This window comes from Amblyomma americanum, chromosome 1, assembly GCF_052857255.1.
Source record: "Amblyomma americanum isolate KBUSLIRL-KWMA chromosome 1, ASM5285725v1, whole genome shotgun sequence".
In the NCBI taxonomy this organism is placed as follows: Eukaryota; Metazoa; Arthropoda; class Arachnida; order Ixodida; family Ixodidae; genus Amblyomma; species Amblyomma americanum.
In genome coordinates, this window is record NC_135497.1 from 249645646 (window position 1) to 249664927 (window position 19282).

Here is a 19282-nt window from a genome sequence, read left to right on the forward strand (position 1 = left end):
GACACGTGTCTTAGGCTCAAACAGACATCTAGTCCTATCAAGTTTTGTGCGATCATTCAAAAGGAGGAACAGAAACTTAAGCCGCAGCAGTATGGCTCGTGTGTGGATTGTAGAGAGGCCGGTTTTTTGCAGAAGCAGTGTGGGGGATTCAAGACGACTGTATTTGTTGAAAATAAATCGGAGAGCTTTTCTCTGGACAATTTCTAATCTATCAATACATTGTTTAGTGTAGGGCAGCCAAGTAATAATACTGTATTCTAGCACAGAACGAACAAGTGAAATGTATGCCAAAAGTTTAGTTTCCGGTGAAGCAAGTCGAAGGGAACGTCTTATCATTTAAAGAGCATAATGCGCTTTTGTGGTAATGTGTGCCACGTGCTCGTTCCATAGTAGACCCGAGGCAATAATAACGTCAAGATACTTGAACTGCTCTACCTTTGTGAGTGTCTTCTGTTCGATTTCATAATTGTAATTTAATGTCTGTTTCTTTCTAGTGACTGTCATGCAGACATTTTTTTCCAGGTTGAGGGCCATCTGCCAGTTGTCACACCATTTTGATACAGAGTGCAGTGAGTTGTTTAGGGCAATTTTGTCGGCACGGCTATTGATTTCTTTGTAGATGACGCAGTCATCCGCGAACATTCGTACTGTTGCATCGATATTCTTGCTCAAATCGTTAATAAAAAGAAGGAAAAGAATTGGTGCAAGCACTGACCCCTGTGGCACGCCAGAGAATACTTCCGCCAAGTCCGACTCGCTGTTTTCAAAGAAGACAAACTGGTGACGACCATCTAAATAGGTTTTTAACCAATTAGTTACTGTACCATTACTAAGGAAGTGAAGTAGCTTATAGTGAAGCTAAGGATGAGATACCCGGTCGAAGGCTTTTGACAAATCAAGGAAAATCATATCTGTTTGCCCCCCTTTATTGATTGTCATAGCTAAGTCATGGACCGTTTCTAGTAATTGTGTCGTCGTAGACAAACCTTTTCGGAATCCATGTTGATTGGGAATAATTAATTTGTGGTCTTCAACAAACGTTGTAATGTGCTTCAAAATTAAATGTTCTAGGATTTTACAGACCGTAGATGTAAGAGAAATAGGACGGTAGTTGGAAACATTGGCTGGGTCTCCTGATTTATGTATCGGAATTACCTTAGCTGTTTTCCATATTTCTGGTAGTTCTGCAGTTTCTATTGATTTCATATATAAAACTAGCAGGTATATCGAAATCCATTCAGCGTATCGTTTAAGGAATGCATTCGGTATATTGTCTGGACCTGTCGATTTCTTCGTGTCAATACTGAGAAGTAAGGCAAATATTCCTTCTTCAGTTATTGTTATTTCCTCGAGTGTATTGTTTTTGCCATTAATCTGGGGTTCTATTGCATGGATGGTGCCATCATCAAGTGTAAACACAGATTTAAAGTAATTGTTAAAGGAAGTAGCTGTGATTCGTTCTCCGTTCGGATGGGGTTTACTTTTTCTAGTCGTTGAGGTCATGTACCGCCAGAATTTATGAGGAGCGGTCTTGATAAAATTAGTTAATGTGACGTTCATATATTCCTGCTTGGCCGCTTTCACAGCTTGTTTTAGTGCCTGTGAATGGCTGCGGATTTTCACAGCGTAACTTGGCAAGTGAAGTCTGCGTTTCAGCTTTCTTAATCGAGCAATTTTGCGTTTAAGATCTATAATCCCTCTTGTTATCCATGGGTTCGTACGATGCACTGACTTGGATTTCTGTGGTATATACTTAGATAAGCAATCTTGCACGATAGCTACAAAAAATAGCCATAACTGGTTGACAGACACTGTGCGAACTTGAGAGCTAGAAAATAAATTTGTGTATGACAGTTCCAAATGGCCAAGAATGCTGGTATCATCAGCTTTGGACCAGTCAAAAATCCATGCTTTCCGTCTTTGAACAGAAGTCGGTGTTCTTAATGGGAGGACACATAATGTAGCCTTATGATCTGAAAGACCATCTACTACCTCACATGAATAATTTGTAAACTGAACTATGTCACTAATAAACGTAAGATCAAGAGTACTAGTGCTTGTTTTCGTAACGCGCGTTGGGTCGTGGATTACTTGAATGAGACCGGAGTTAAAAGAGATATCAAGCAGTGCTTTTGCGATAAGTATGTCTGTGTTACCATGGTGAAGGGTATCCCAAATGATGCAAGGGAGGTTAAAATCGCCTGTAAGAACAACTTTTTTTGACTCGCTTAAGTGATGTTCCATGTAATCTGCCATCAGACACAACGTTTCGTCGGTATCGTCAGGTGGCCGGTACATCGTGCCTAAGTGAAGCAAGCATTGACCCATGGTGATTTTGCACCAAAGCGCTTCAACGTTATCGATAGCTGGCATGGTCGCTGCGTGTATGCTATCTTTGATCAAGATTGCCACTCCACCGCCACGTGTACCTCGGTCCTTACGCATCACGGTAAAGCCAGGCGGAAAAATATCCGCATCTGATATGCTGGGAGACAACCAGGTTTCAGTTATGGTGATAACGTCAGGGCTATGTTCGATTATAAAGGCCTCAAGTTCAGTAGTTTTATTCACAATGTTTCTGGCATTTATGTTGGCTATTGTTAAGAAGCAGAGCGTGTCGTGCTTGCTCAGTTTTTTTTGTTCGTGTTACTCGTTTCTTTCCTACAGCTACTTTGGTTTCCTTATCATCGTCCCAGGTATAGAGCACATCGTTAACTTTAATCTTGTCAACGACCAACGAAACTTTGTCACCTTCCTCCTTGTTTGATTTACAGCTTTCCCAAAGCTTGTTTTGGATGTTACGAAGTCGTGGCGAGAAGTCTTCGATTACTGATATTTCGGAGTCCTTCAATTTGTGGCAGTTTTGGAAGATTTTTGCTTTGTCTCGAAAATCACAACTTTAGAATGACAGGTCGGGTTTTGTTGGCCTTTGCCGCGCCTAGGCGATGAATTTTGTCAACTCCCGAGATTGTTACACCAAGGGTGGTAGCTATAACGCCCTGAATTACTTCAGTCTCAAGGTCCTGTTTAGTTTCTTCTTTTGATTATTTTATCCCGTAGACAATTACATTAGACCTCCTACTCCTGTTGTCTAGGTCATCAACTTGAAGTAGCAGTTTGTTCACGCTGCTTTCTAAACACGAAACCTTTCCTTCGACGCCAGCAATTCTCGTTTCTAGAAGGGATAGCCTGTCCAGTTTAGCGTGGATTGCTTCTAATAACTCATTAGTAGCTTTGTTTTCATTTTTGATCTCGGTAACATCAGCAGCAATCTTGCGCACATCACTCAACACTTCTTGCAAAGAAGGGCCTGGATTCAATTCCACGCCACCGGCTAACAACAGCAGGCACTTTAAGCAGGCTAGATATTCAAAAATGGCAGAACACATTTGCCGTGGGCATGGCAGCACCAACAGGAAGATGTCATTACTTCGAAAACACTTGTCGAAACGCTTTCTTACCTGAGCGAAGAAAACGAGAGGGTTACTGGTCATCATCCTAGCAGTGCAGGCATGCACAATGCCGGTGTGGGGCGTATCGCCGTATATATAGGCAGATGATATCGATGCCGTTGTGCTTCCTGGCGCGCTTCCGGGTGGCGCGCAGCCGAGGAATTCTAGCTGGACGAGCATTCCGTCGTAGGTAGCCTGTTCCCGCGGATCGCTGCAGCGCTCATCGGTCGGCAGAATGGATGGTGTCAGCACCACGTCTGGGATCCGGACGCCGTAGACATAGTCGTTGACGTACAGCACAAGACCAAGGGCCTGAACGAAGAAAACGAGAGGGTTACTGGTCATCATCCTAGCAGTGCCGCCCCCAAGCTGCAGTCGACGAAAAAATCGCACGTCTTTTAGCGGAGGTCACCAAGCTCCGTCAACACCGTGAACTGTTCGCCCGACGTAGACGAACCGCGGAGTCATCCGCCGCATCTATCAATGGCGCAGCAACATCGCCTTCGTACCGCCCACCAGTGTCGTTTCCTGCCGCCTCTTCCCAGATTACCGCAATGCCACTGGACAATTCTGCGACTTCTTTGCTCCATTTTGTGTTTAACCAGTTGTCCAACCTGACGACCGTGATTCTACAGCGCATGGGCTAGTAACTAGAAACGGCAAGTTCCAGTCGTGCTGGTGTGTTGCAGTGGAACTGCAGACACATTTCCATGAAGGTGGGAGAGCTTGAGACCCGACTACAAATTCACAAGCTCCAGGTATGGGCCGTGTTGCTACAGGAAACAAACGCCTTGCCATCGATTCCAGGCTTCCGTGCCTACATGTCTTTTTCAATGATAGACAGTCGTGTACAAACTGCTGCACCCCGGGAAAGGCGGCGGTGTATGTGGACTCACGTTTTCCGCATGTACGCCTTGCTCTTGAAAACTTGTGCACGTCGTATCAATAGGAAGCGACAGTGGCTGCGAAATTTAAGAAGGGAACAGTTGTGGTCGTTTGAGTTTACGTTAGAACAGCCGGCGGTGCTTACTCCCGTATTCATCTTGGCTGGTAAACAAGTGTCCGTCGGCAGTATCCCGGGTGTCTGATTTTAGTCGGAGGCGACTTTAACGCCCCTCAGCAGGATTGGGGGTACCCCACTTCGAGCCCTCGTGGCAGGCGTTTGCGGGACGCCTTCACGGATGCCCAATTTGTGCTGCTCAACCATCCTGAGACAGCAACACGGCCAGTGCGTCCAACTCGCAGTGCTCCCTATGCTCCAGACACTACGTGGTGGTCGGGTCCGTGTACTCCCTCCTGGCACATAGAGCCAGACTGCTGGGGAAGTGATCATTACCCTATCATAATCGGTCTTCACACCTCACATTTCCAACCTTTACGCTACAAATGTCCTGTGATCAACTGGGACAGTTTTCGCTCCTGTATGGACAATCTCTCCTCAGATTCTTCGCCAATCCTTGTTGAGCGCATACAAAGCGCTCAACAGTGCTACAAGTACCACCTGGACTGATTTTGGTCGGCCGGCACAAGACCTCGGCCTTGTGAGGCAGTTCTGCAGCCACTTATTGTTTATCAAGCCCAGTTTCAACATCTTACATGAGACCAATGGGATCGCCTTGAAGCCGTGAACCGAGAGGCTATGAGGACCATTACGTGCCTTCCACGCTTCACCCGGTCATAGCTTTACAAGAGAATGCGCAGCTCAATACCATTGATGAGCTAGTGCAGCAGAGCCGTGAAGTGCGCAGCCTTAAGGCCAGTCTATCGCACTCCACGCAAGCACTGAGAACTTATGCAAAGTCACACTCCGTTCTTCAGCCGCCAACGCCAGTTCTTCCCCCATGGAAGTTTGTACAGCTCAGCGTCAACAAGCAAACGGATAATCGCCGGCCAACATCTGCTAATTCGGCATCGTTGTTTCGCCAGAAATTTGAGGAACAAGATGCTTGCCTGCCTGAAGGATCCATTGTTGTCAACGTAGACGCAAGCATACAAGACTGCAAAGCTACAACAGCTATCTACTGCCCGTGCAGACCTGCCCTGAATCAAACCTCTTGGTTTCAGCTTACAAACCCCCTTCGTCCTTTTGTGCTGAGCTCGTTGCAGTTCAAGAAGCACTCTTCTCCATGAAGGACATAACGATGCTCCCTGCGGCCCGCGTTGTCATCCGCACTGACACCCTTCAAGTTGTCCGGTCGCTACGACGTGTTAGCCGCTGCCCAATGATATGTCAGGACATCCACCGGCTCCGGCACGCATCCCGGAGCGAGTACGTATTGAGTGGGTCCCACGGGATCTGCTGACCTATCAAAACCAGGCTGATATTGTTTGCATCACGGAAAAGTGGCTTCACGCAGATATCAAGAGCCATGCAATTGCTCGTCCCTGCTCGTCCTGACTACACCATGGTTCGTAAAGATAGAATAACTAGAGGTGGGGGAGTGGCTGTTCTTCTGAGGCAAGGCATACGCTATTCACTAATGCCAGACGTTCCAGGCGTCGAAGCGGTCTGGTGGAAGGTTCAGCTAAGTCAGAGCTCTGCCTGCGTTGGCGCTGTGTACAGACCTCCAAACGCAGAGGCTTCCTATCTTGAGCCGCTTCTTGAGTATATGCAGATGTACATGCTGTGAAGCGCTGTAATAATGACAAGTGACTTCAACCTTCCAGACGTAAATTGGAACTTTTTAAGCCCGTCTACGGCAATTAACAATCTTCTGGTAAACTTTTTATTCGCTCTGAATCTCACACAGGTTGTTTAAAGGCTACTCGGGTGCATGGTACTTCAAGCTCTATTATGGATCGTATTTTCGTAAGCGATCATTTACTGAAGGAAAATATTAGCGTGAATATTCTTGATGGTTTATCTCATCATAATATCGTTGTGTGCACACTATCGTAGCCAGCACGGTTTTGTCAGAGTGGTTCTACAAAGCGTGTATATGTTTTTAACAAAGCAGGTGATGCCGCTATCATTACATACCTTGCGCACGAATACCTCTATTTTCACAACCTATGCACAGAAGGCTCTGCAGACATCTATGAAATATGGCCGCAGTTGAAAAATTATGTAATGCACTCTATGAATAAGTTTGTCCCACTAATAAAAAAGACCACAAGAAAGCACAATCCATGGATACCTCGCGAAGTAATTCACCTACAAGGTTGAGGAAATCCAACAAATCAAGCCTGGTCTCAGACCACTGCCAGAATGTTAATACAATGAACAAAGACCAAAAGGAAAAGAAGCAAAGCAGCACTTCTGCAAAACAACCCTTAGCAACTTTATCAAAGAATCGTCCCACAAAATCTGGCGCGATATTAATGACAAAGAAAACCCTCCAAACCCTTTGCCATCTTACGAAGAAAAAAAGCAGGTGGTTGCGTTTAACGCATTTTTGCAATCCGTATTTGCCCCCAGACAATGGTATTACGCATTCTTTTAGGCAAGAAAACAGATATCAGTATGGGTGTACTGGATGACCCAGTCGTAACTGAAGAAGGAGTACTATCATTGTTGTTAAACCTAGATGATAAAAAGCGCAACGGTCCGCTCGAAATTCAAAATGTCTTCTGGAAGCTTAATGCCGAACCCATGAGTAAGTACCTATGCCTTGTGTTCAATAAGTCCATATGCGAGCTCTGCCTCCCAGCGGAATGGAAAGTTGCAATAATAATACCAGTTCATAAATCAGGTGATAAGACTTTCCAGTCAAATTACAGGCCTATTTCTCTTACGTGGTCTTCCTGTAAAGTCTTAGAACACATTATCCTAGAATCAACAACAGAGTTCGTTGAATCAAATAACATTCGTCAACCCCAACAACATGGCTTCAGGCGGGGTCTGTCTATTGTTACACAACTTGTCGCGAATTTACATGACTTCGCAAATGCAATTAAGGACCAAATGCAAACAGATGTAATCTTCTCACACTTCTCAAAGCCTTCGACAGGGTCTGCCACGCCAAACTGCTACAGAAGCTAAGTCATATATTGGGGGTGGGTCAGTAGTCCAATCGATCGCCAATTATTTAACCGACCGTCGCCAGTTCGTGCAACTCGGCGACCACGCTTCAGAACACCGTCCGGTCCTTTCCGGTGTACCACAGGGCTCTGGTTTAGCCCCAATTTTCTTCCTTCTCTTCATAAACGACATTGCTGACCAGGTGGAAGCGAAACTGAGGTTTTTGGCAGATTATTGCGTACTACATATAAAAATAAAAGGCCGAGAAGTTCAAATAAGCTTAAACAATGATTTTGGCAAGATAGCAGAACGGTGTTCGAAGTGGCAAATGACTCTTAGACAAAACAGTTTCAATGACTATAACGAAAAATAAATTCAAACTTAGCTTCCCTTACGGCTATAGCAGCTCTGCACTCAGGACAGTCGCCGAGCACAAATACTTAGGCATCATTATATCAGCCAATCTGGGGTGGACCACTCACGTAGATCACGTAACTTAGCTTCCCTTACGGCTATAGCAGCTCTGCACTCAGGACAGTCGCCGAGCACAAATACTTAGGCATCATTATATCAGCCAATCTGGGGTGGACCACTCACGTAGATCACGTAACTTAGCTTCCCTTACGGCTATAGCAGCTCTGCACTCAGGACAGTCGCCGAGCACAAATACTTAGGCATCATTATATCAGCCAATCTGGGGTGGACCGCTCACGTAGATCACGTAACAAACAAAGCGATGCGTAAGCTCATGTTTCCGAAACGAGTCCTGCGTATTCTACGAAAGAAGCCAAGCTTGTGGCGTATACTACTATCATTCGCACAGTACTAGAATACGTCAACGTCGCCTGGTTCCCATACACGCAAGATAACATACCTACGATTCAGGCTGTCCAGCGAAAAAGTGTGCGCTTTTTCTGCAACAGATGTATGCGCATCGATTCTGCGACGCTGATGCTATCTGAGACTGAGCTTGACACGCTAGCTAGTCGTGCGACGCATCACCGTCTGAAGTTTCTGTACATTATTTTACATAACAAACTTAAAGTTGATTCTGCTACATACATTAATTACCTTGAACACTTCCAGGGAAACGCGTCACAAAAATGAACTCACCATACAAGAATATTTCTGCGCAAATAATACCTTTATGTTCTATTTTTTTTCCGCGAGCTGTGCGCGACTGGAACTCTCTTGATGATTCAGTGATTGTACAGCCAACTACTGAGAAATTTTTGGCTCTAGCTTGCAAAAGTGTATTGTCAGGAAAGAAACTGCGGTTTTTATTTACTTTCTCTAACATTTTGGGGGGGGGGGGGGGGGGGGGGGTTCTATGTACTTGTATATTCCGTGTATTTGTATATTCCATGTATTTATTTGTATTTCTTGCGATCATTTATGAAGGGAAAAGGTGTTGATTACTTATGGGTTATCTTTGTATTGCTTTTTTCAATGCCTATTCTTATTGTCCCCATAACCCTCCCTGTACTTTTTGTATACTTGAAATAGTGTTTATGCCTGGTCGACTATTTTCCTGCGGCTAAAACCCACTCCTGTAAAAATCACTGAAACAGGTATTTGCAGTGCTGATAAATAAATAAATAAATCCGCCCCGCATGCGGAAGGTGCAGGGTTCGATCACCAGTGCCACCGGGTACCCACCGGTGATCGGTGATGCAATGGGTACAAGCTCTCCCCTGGTCTGGTTCTCAGCTTATTTACGGTGATATTCTTAGAAAATGGGTCTCTGACCCCACCTTGAGAAGTTAAAGAAAGGGCCACAAATGGGTTCCTACCATACGAGGCGGATTTAACGTTTCTTGACGGCGGAACTTATCACTGATCTGTCAAGCATCCGCCTTGAGCATCCGCCTTGCATGCGGGAAGTGCAGGGTTCGATCCCCAGTGCCGCCGGGTCCCCACGGCTGAAACAACGGGTACAAACTTTCCCCAGGTCCGGTGCTCGGCTTCTTTAGAGTGAAATGCTTGGGAAATGGGTCTTTGACCCCTCCTTGAGAAATGGAAAATACCTTGTGCCATGGCTCTCTTTGGCCGTAGATGCCCTTGCGCCATAAAAATCTATAATCATCATCAATTCATCATCATCATTATCAATTCTGTCTTTCAAGGCAGTATTTGGAACTAGCTATGCTGATTACACAAAATAAGTGTAAAGAAAATGAAGGAAACAGGCTTGTATTCCTGCAGGCAAAACTTGAAGGGACTCTTAATCTCCGCCTTAAGGCTATAACGCGATAACGTAATGGGTTTTTTCCTGTTTTTCAGAAGGTCATCCTGTACTCTACATTCATAGATTCCTGGGAATCCTCATACCCCTCCTTGCGCAGTGGTGCAGTGGTTGCGCCACTGTTCTGCGATGGCAGGTATTCTCCGAGGCGGCCCTTGCGCGGCCCATATGCTGCTCTTCCAGGGCGACCAACCATTAATTTAACTGCCACCTGCCATGGTGGGCAGTTTGCTCACTGTCCGGTGGGTAGGTTGCGATGACGCCGCAAAGTCACGTGACCTAGGTGGCCCATTTACCTCTTAGGTTGCTTTCTCTGCGGACCACCTTTCAGAGCCATGCTCGTGATTTTTCGCTCACGACACCGACACCGAATTTCTGGATAACGGGGCCTTTAACGCAGTCGCGTCTAAAATGACGGAGAGAAAATGATGCGAGGTTACATCCTTTATGCAAGCCCTTCTCTCCCTTTTTTATTACGGTACGGCCTACCTAAATTGTAGTGGAGCAAGCACAGATTGCAACGTCGCTCTGGGCGAGAGGTGACAGTTTCGAACACCGGACATAAAGTTTCTAAAAATGAATTTAACATCTCTCTATTTCTAGTATAGGTTACAGATAGTTTGGCAACAGCGTAATTTCACTGAGTGTTTCCGACGTTACCCTATCCAGATATGGCGCCAATAAAACTGAGCTGTTTAATCCGTGCTACTTCTTGAGTGCCCCACTGCAGAATGCATGCATGCACGATGTTCAATGTTTTGATGCGATGCATACTCAAGGAACACAACATGGAAGGTGGTCACTAAAGAAAACTTTACGCACTTGTTTCGTTGCTTCACTTGTAAGCACAAGCCACCGCGGTGGATCAGTGGTTAAGGTGCTCGGCTGCTGACGTGAGAGTCGAGTTCGATTCCAGCCGCGGCGGTCGCATTTCGATCGAGGCATAATGATAGAGGCCAGTTTACTTCGTGATGGCAGTGCACGCTAAAGAACTTCCGCGCAGCTGAAGAAGAGAAAAGGAAGATAATATGAACTTAAGTCATTTCACTATAGTTCAACTTGAAGCAAATACAGGAGCGAAATAAATCGTCGGAGTATCGACATTACCTTTTACGGCCGCTTTGTTATAAAGTTCCAATTGACTACTGCCACTTTAATTCCGGGTCGCTTTCAGCCTCACGTCGATAATTCGAGTCAGGGAGGGGGGGGAGGGGGGTCACTTTCAGTTCAGATGAGGGCGAAGTTCGACGCGTAAGCTGAGGAGATAAAATGCTCGTTTATTGCAACAACTAGCGCATCAGAAATTCTAAAGCGACTCCGAGTCCTCGTATCCCGCATAATTTTGGGTTACGCTGGGTGGGTGTTCATTAACGTAACAACTATCTTCCCTGCTCCCCGTCCGAGGAAAACATAGTAGATAGGTCGTTGAATAAGGCGACATAATGCTTCCTTTTTACCTTTTTCGACCAGAGCATCGAATAAATCCTCAGCGCCATCCTAAAAACAAGAACAAGTGCCGAGAGCAGACGGAGAAAAGTGGGCGACCACCCAACCGCGACCGGGCAATATTCCACGGAAAGCTACAGTGCATCTTTTCAACGAACACAGTTCGAGAAATGCATTTTATACACGGGGCTCTTACAGCTCGCTCCGAGATACGCCCATAAATCCGCCTGATCATGGCGTGCACGGTGAGTGTTGGACGATGCATATTTCACCTGACGGCCCGGGCAACAAGATCGCTACACTCTGCGCAATATTGGATGCTCACGGGTTGCTCCTATTTCCTCTTTTCCTTCACTTCCACTTTGCCCCACAACAGCTTTCAGCATACGCTTGAAATTCAAGGTCTTCAGGCAAGACACGACGGATGTGTGTGCACCTGTGAAGGTCCATTTAAAGGGACACTGAGGAGAACCTGTAAAAATTTTTTGTTAGCAATATCTGATAGTTCGGCATTTCATGGCTTTGTTGCCGCTTGTCCGTTAGCGAAAGATGCATTTATTTCAAAGAAATTTGGATTCGAAGTTGAAAAATTTTTTTCCCGCCACTCCGATTCAAACTCGAGAACTCTTATGACGACACGGAGAACTCTTATGACGACACAGAACGGAGTGACGTGAAACGTGACGTAAACGGAGACTCCGGTGATTTCTGGCAGCGAGCGGTGCGGTCTAGCAGCTGCCGAAATGAAAGCTACCGTCGCCGCAGGTTGAAGGCATCTATCGGGGGTCGCCACCGTCGCTTCGTTTACGTTTGCACCGGCGTCTTGCCAGCGTTACGATGGATCCCGCTCCGAAAACGACGGCGTAGTTCTCGCAAAAACTCTGGCCTGCATTTCAGCGACCTCAGCCCCACAGAGCGTGCGATGCTTTTGAGGGAGCACGGTTAGGTTAGGCGCTGGCGGGTGGTTTCCCGGTTTCCCCCTTCCTCAGAGAGCAGCCGTTGCAAACTAAATATCATAACCCCAGGTGCGGGAGTCGCGAGGGGTGCGTTGCTCCCATCGGAGGCTGGCCGGGGCTTTGGGGCCAACGGATTGTGATTCCTGAACGGAGCGGTTGCACGGCGCAGCAGCAGTGTCGAGGGTCTCCCACGGTTGCAAGGGCCAAGTTAGTTGTTCATTTTTTTGCCACAAAAAACAAATGGGTGCTCGACGGCGGTCGCGTTTTAAAGTCGGCGGCTTGAAACCAAAGCCGGCGCACGACGCTTCAACGGCTTCCGCTAGATCCAACGGGTCCACTGGATCTGGCTCTCTCGCCAACTTGCATGTACCTTCAGATATGTACTGTCAATGATTAAAATAGCCGAGCTCGAAAAGAACAGCTCCGCCGAACTGCCGCAGCTATTGAATATAACGCGCACCTCGCCGCGGAGCCAAATCAGTCTGGCCGGCCGGCGGCGGCTGGCGCACTCGGCGCGAAATAGATACATGCTCCAATCTCCCCCGCCAATGCGGTCAGAGTGCGCCGAAGCCGCCGAACGCGTCGGCGGTCAAGCGCAGTTGGAGTATAGAGGGTCTCGCTTTGACCGACGTGACTTCGCCGTGCAGGGCGCGCGCGCGCGCGCCTCGCCGCAGCATAAACGCGCCTTAACAGAGCCTGCGCTTAACCGCTAACCAACATATTCAGCGGCGGCATCCATGGGAGCCACTGAAGCCCCCCGCCCACTCACTAAATAAAAGAAAAGAAGTCCGGTGCCGAGGTTCGGAATCGAACCAGGGCCTTCGGCGTTTGAGGCGGAAACGCTACCGCTCCACCACGACGGCTCAAGTTACAGCTGTCAATAAAGGCGCATCTAGTGAATGCACTCTTCTGATGCAGAAATCTCCGCGCTTTCGCTAGGTATATCCTGGCCTAACAGAGCTAGGCCATCAGCAATTTTTCTGAACTGCCTTGTACCTTGTCTCCCGTCCCTAATAAACGATTTCCGTTAAGTAGTTTGAAGTTGACTGGCACAGCCGGGAATGTTTCGCCGGGCAAGCGTGCGAATACACAAGTGCTGCCTTGTACGATCACCGACCATCGTGCCATCATAGCTTTTCATCGACCGTGGCGATCATCTGACAAGTCTTAACAGGCTCCTTCAAAGGTTAACTAGCACTTTAAGCTGCACTTGGAGTTCCTCTGCTGTTCGGCGCTTGCAAATCGAAGCGCGTCAAAAACAAAACCAAGGGGGTCGCAAAGCTCATAGACGCGAAGCGCCATAACAAATCGAAACTCTCCTGGCCGCCTGTGGCGCCGCCAAGCATCCGTTTTCTTTGCTTCCAACATTGAGGTTGTCTTTTGCCTTCCTTCCTTGTGTGATAAAAGTGCACTATTGGTTTTAAAACAAAACTTCAATATTGATCTGCGCAACCTACCTTTGTCAGCCTCAGAGATTCGCGATCCCAAGTAGGATGGAAAATTCCTCCAAGGTGGCGTCTCTTGTCCTATGGCGTCACCACGCTTGTACTTGCGAGATTGGCCTGTGGTGGCGATACCTGTATTTTGGTTCTTGCTATTTTCTACCTTACAAGAGCTTTGTTTTCAGTAAGAGCGGCGTTTTTGTGATCAGGAGCTGCTATTCTATCGATAAAAGCCAACTTCAATTTCTCCTCAGTGTCCCTTTAAACTGCACAGTTCGAGGTGGCTTCTGTCCGAAGAGTCCCCTAGCTCACAGTCGCAACACGCCCCATGCCCATTTATCACTAGCTGTGCCGTACGTTCGTTGCCGCTAAGATCTGATGAAGAAAAAAATGAGGAGAAGGAAATAAAGGAACAACTTTGCACCTTTCGAGCACGTATTTTTCGCAACTCCATGTTTAATTCCAAACGCACAACGTGGGATGTATAATTTACCGCAGTGAAAAAGCGAGGTCCCCGGCCACTGAACCCACCTATCGTGGACGCTAACGGCTGTAAAAGAGCGCCTCGGAACGCTTTCGAGCCTTCTCTGTCAACGGCCTTTGACACTCTCGTGTTAACGGCTTTGTGGGCCCATTTCTCTTTTCCAAATTTAATTTAAATTTTAACTCCCCAGACGAGGTAACCAAGCGTTTTTTTTTTTATCAACCTCCCGGAACTTTTTTTCTCCTCGGCCTATATTTCCTCAAAAAAAAGCGTAAAGAGAAAGGGAAGAAAGCGGAAGTCAGGCTGGTTTTCACCACACCTAACAGGTTGCGCGAGCTTTGCAAGAAAGTAAACCAAAGACGAAAATCGGTGGTCTGAAGACCGAAAAAAAAATGGGCTCCTATTGGTTTGTGGATTCAAAAGGGTAATATGTAAGGCCGCTGCTTCAAGAGTGGGCTGGTAACACCGCTTGAGTCCAAAAAAATGACAAAAAGCAGCAATCACAAGAGAGTTAAATAAGTTCTGCATTCATAAGGCTGTTGACTCTGGTAGGAATGGCCCGCCTTGCATGCTTTGCATGCAAGAGGGTAGGCATGCTCATAGGCTATATCTGAACAATTTCAGCCCAAAATCAACTGAGCCGTTGCGCTGCTGGAGCCTTTGAGTTCCCAATTATGCCACAACACCCTGCTCTACAGTGTACGGCAGTGTATTCACCTTTTAGTATGAAGGCTGGCTACTCCTAGTGGCCTCCCCGTTTTTAGTATGATCTTTAGTCGATGGTCATTTCGGCAGCTGTCCTGTTAATTTTCATTTATTGCTGTACGCCACAAGCTTATGCTTGCGAACTTGTGACCATGTATACAACACCGAGGCTGCCGTTATACGTTGTTGAGGGATATATTTCTTTGTCCTACATTATTAGAAAAACAAAAAATAGACAGTATTCAGATTTTTTTTTCAGCGTTATCTACACAGAGGTGCAAACGTGGTGAACTAGGAAGTCCCACATCTACATTCTATAGTTGTTGTTTTTTCGAGAAGACTTCTATTCCAAGAAAAGCACGTAACAAGGTTACTTCGTGAAACGTTGAGTTTGGCGAGTTGGTATGACCTCATGATACTAAAAACAGCGCAAACAGACGGCTAACAAGAAGAAAGGTGGACACAAGACGAGCGCTGACTCACAACTAGGGCTTTATTCACGGATCCTGGCGTTTATGAGGGCAGAAACGAAAGCCTGGAGCGTGATTGCGGTCAGCACCATGCTCCATGCTTTCGTTTCTTCCTTTATAAACGTCATTGTCTTTTTTCGCTGTTTTAGCATCATAACGTAAGAATTGGGTATTGTTTCAGAGAAAATTTATTCCTAGGAATATGAATATTTTCTACAGAGCAACAGTTCGATTTGTTTTAAAAAAGGACAAAATAAGGAAAGATTCTGCAGACGCACTTAAGACTATGTGTGGAAATGCGATAGCATTACTGTCCCTGGGTGCATTGTTTACGCGTAATGTTTGTAGATGCATTAGTCTATTCTACGAGTTTATGTGTTCGACACCCTGCGGAACGCTGTACGACGAATGGCTGAACGCCAATTTTGATACGAAAGTCTGGGAAGGCATAAAATTGAATGTGCATATGTCGTCGGTTCGATCCCTGTTGCAAGCTAGTCTCCAACTTTACCAGCACATGTAAGCTATATGCAACGAAAATGCATATGACACCACCCGGAACGCTGTACGACAAACGTTTCCGTGACAATTTTTCCACGAGTGTCACCACATGAATGGCGCCAAATGGAGCAAGTGTAGGTTCGTCTGAAGTGGCGGTGTTCAACTTGCTGTGCATCATATAGCCTCTTCATGACGTCACCCTATTTTTCTTGCCATAGCTGGGATTTTCTGTGCCATCTGTTTATAGAAAAGGACAAAACAGACACACACTCACACACACGCTTCCAGATTTTCTTCTAATGGGACTAGTAATGTTTTCACATGGCTGTGAAAAGAGGCCATATAATACATGGGAAGAACGGGGCTATATCCTTTGCCCTTAAACTGAGCGCGCTCGAGAGTAACGGGCATTGCTAACCCTGTAACCATCAAGTGCACTTACTGATGTCGTCACTGCCGAGTTGTTTTGTGTTTATGGACACAAGTTCGCCCTTCAAACAGTTCGAAACCGTAGCCTTCGTGTGCCTGCATGGGTGTTGTCGCCGCCACGTGACAATATTGTGGATTGTGGCGGATAGACGGTTTTATTTATTTTCACCAAAAAGCGAGCTACGAATTCGGGTTTGTCAGAGTAGTACAATGGCTTCAGGAGTGCATAAATATGCTTGGCAGCTTGCACGTGGAACTCCGGGGGAAGATTTTTATATCGTCATTTTTAAGATTTCAGCATAAACCGTGTACAAACCTGCTTTTACGATTCCGGCAGGAAAACCTGAATTTAAACCTCCGTTGCTTTATCCACGGCCACAAAACTACCGTGCGACTAGTAACGACTACAGTTTCCTCCAACTTAACGCCACCACGCACGTGAGGCAACTGCCACCAGCAGAGACATACAGACTGCCTGCTTCAGAGAATGGAAGCGGTAGAAATTATACATTAAGGAAAAGAAAGAGAAAACTGGTACATTATGTTTCGGTGCTCTTCTTGTACAGACTGCCGTGTCCCACATTTTTTTTTTTTGCCTTAAAAAGCACGTTCGCTTAGAGAAAACACGCAGCCACAGAAAGTCTTACAAGTTGATGAAGACATTTTAAACTACGTAACGCGACATAGGTTATTCCTTGACACTGAGCTCAATGGGCACACAAGCGCCATCATTTATTCGCTCTGTCAAAATTCGTCCACTGCAGCGGCCTTTTATTTTTTCTTTATTTATTTACGTGCCCTAACAGCACTGAAGGGCTCATTCATGGGGGGCGGCTAAGGAAAAAAATGTTTACAAGCGTACATACAGGAAATATAAAAATACAATAAAAACTAGGAAAAGACGCCATGCACACAAGAGAAAAAGAAAAAAAGCAGTGGAGACTTAATAGTAGCGGAATGCGACAGCATTAGATTTCACGTTTGTCGCAGCTTCTGTGGCAGCTTCTGTGCGTGTGTTTGCGCCAGTTTTTTTGTAATTGTCGGTCCATCAATCGCCATATTCGGACTGCTAGCTGCAGTTGTAGGTATCCGCTATGCTGTGACGGTGCCGACATTTGCATATGTCACATTTTTTTCTAGTTGTTGATTTCGATTTTCTACCCAGGTTGCTGTCTAGAAACTAGGTTGCTCACAACCGGGTGGGCAGGTTGTGATGACATCACAAGGTCAGTGGCCTCTCTCGACCGATCGGCGAATTCTATTACTCTGGACACTGGCGGGGCTTCAGTGTGACGACAACTCTAACGCTGTCGGATTAGAAAGAAAAAATACAGCACAAACACTGACAGTCCAGTAAAAACATTTTCCTGCAAATGAAAGTACAGTGAACAGGAAACATTTGGTGGGAACACTTTTTGTCCTTTTATTTCCTTTTTTCTGCAAATGCTATTTTTTTTCTTTTTTAACCTCACAAATACAAAAAATAAACACCTCGCACAACGCTGAATACAAAGCAAAATGATTATAAAATGCCTGTAGTTTGGAAGATGAACTTAAGCGCTAATTTAAAATAATGAAAATCGTTTATAAGGACAACGCTATATGGAAGGCACCCTGGCCAATCCCCCAATGTGGGTATGTGCCACTCCAACAGAGGGGAACAACAACAACAACGAATTCTATTGTTATATTGATAGTGCAATAGGCTAATTTCGGTATCTTTTAGTCTGAGCAAACAATACTTCCACTATGTATGCATGGTTAATCCTAGTCGAGATTTGGCGGTTAAAATGTTTGACGTTTGGGAGAGGGACCCACGAAACACATAACTTCTATAAAACGTCTTCAAACAACTCCGAACATCTAGCAACGTCTAACTCTAGATTGAAACGTTTAACACCTCAGCAATGGAGGTTTATCCACAAACGTTTTAAAAATACACTGACAAAAGAAATTTATTCATAAACGTTTTAAAAGCATGCTGACAAAAGAGGTTTATTCACAAACGCATTAAAAACTTTTCTAAATATACGTTTTCCATGGAACGTTCTAAAATTTCCTCTGACGAGAAGTTTACTGTGGAACGTTTTAGCGAGGTTTTTTAACAGCAATTTGTTCCGAACGTATCTTTGCATGTATGTCCAAGTACAATTGACAGTCTGAAGATGTGAACTAACGCTGCAGTGAACCTAAGTCCAAAAATATGAATTTTTATGCATCTTTTATTTCGGTAATTAGTGATGACTGCGCTGGTCATGTACATGACTCAGCGCCAATTAACATAGAATAATAGGAATGTCCACGCAACGAACGTTGTAAATAGCATCCTTCTTCGAAGTCAATAACAATAAGAGTAATAAGAGCAATATATGGAGTGCGTGTCGGACGTACCGTACGTAGTAGACAATTTCTACGACTATGCTGGCTTCAAGCTCAATGCACACAGCTGGCAGAGACTGATGAAGCGGGTTTTCTTGCCTTATTTGCAATGTGTATTTATGCTGCAAAGGGCAGCTGCCTGCCCATTGCAGTTCGACCTATACAGCACATATCTGAGCAAACAAAATCTGCAGCTCTAAAAAAAACATGAGAACTAAACCTAATGAAAGCCCTCTGGTGAGGTTTTACAGGGTTCTAAATATATAGCATACTGACCTTGAGTATATAGGCTTCATATAAACAGCCATTTCTAAAAACAATGTCTAAATATGTTCTTAACGAGTTCTTACGAAGACGTTTTCTAGATCTTTTTTGGCGGAGCATTAGCAGGCATATTAACATCTCTTTTTGCCTCATTGTCTACAGAACATCTGAAAACAGGTTTTTTCTACACATTGCTGCATACTTTTCTAGACGTTTGTTACACGTTGCGTAGCCGTTCATGTGTTTCGTGTGGATTAATGCGGCTGGGGTCCCTAGTCCGGGACTCGACTGGCTATCGCTGCTGCCCGTGCTCTGCCAAGGAAGGTGGAAATATGGGCGAGTCGGTATCGATGAGCTGTGAGAAAAAGAGCGCGAAAACAAGACGACGGACGAAGACAGAACACACACCACGAGGAGTTGCTCCTGGTGCCCGAAGTTTGAACTGGATAGAGCCACCTCCCGTCCCTCAGTCGTTGGCTGAGCTAATAATTGGATTTCCGGATTTTCTTGGCACGTGCACATCATATAATATAGCTCCGCTTTCACCG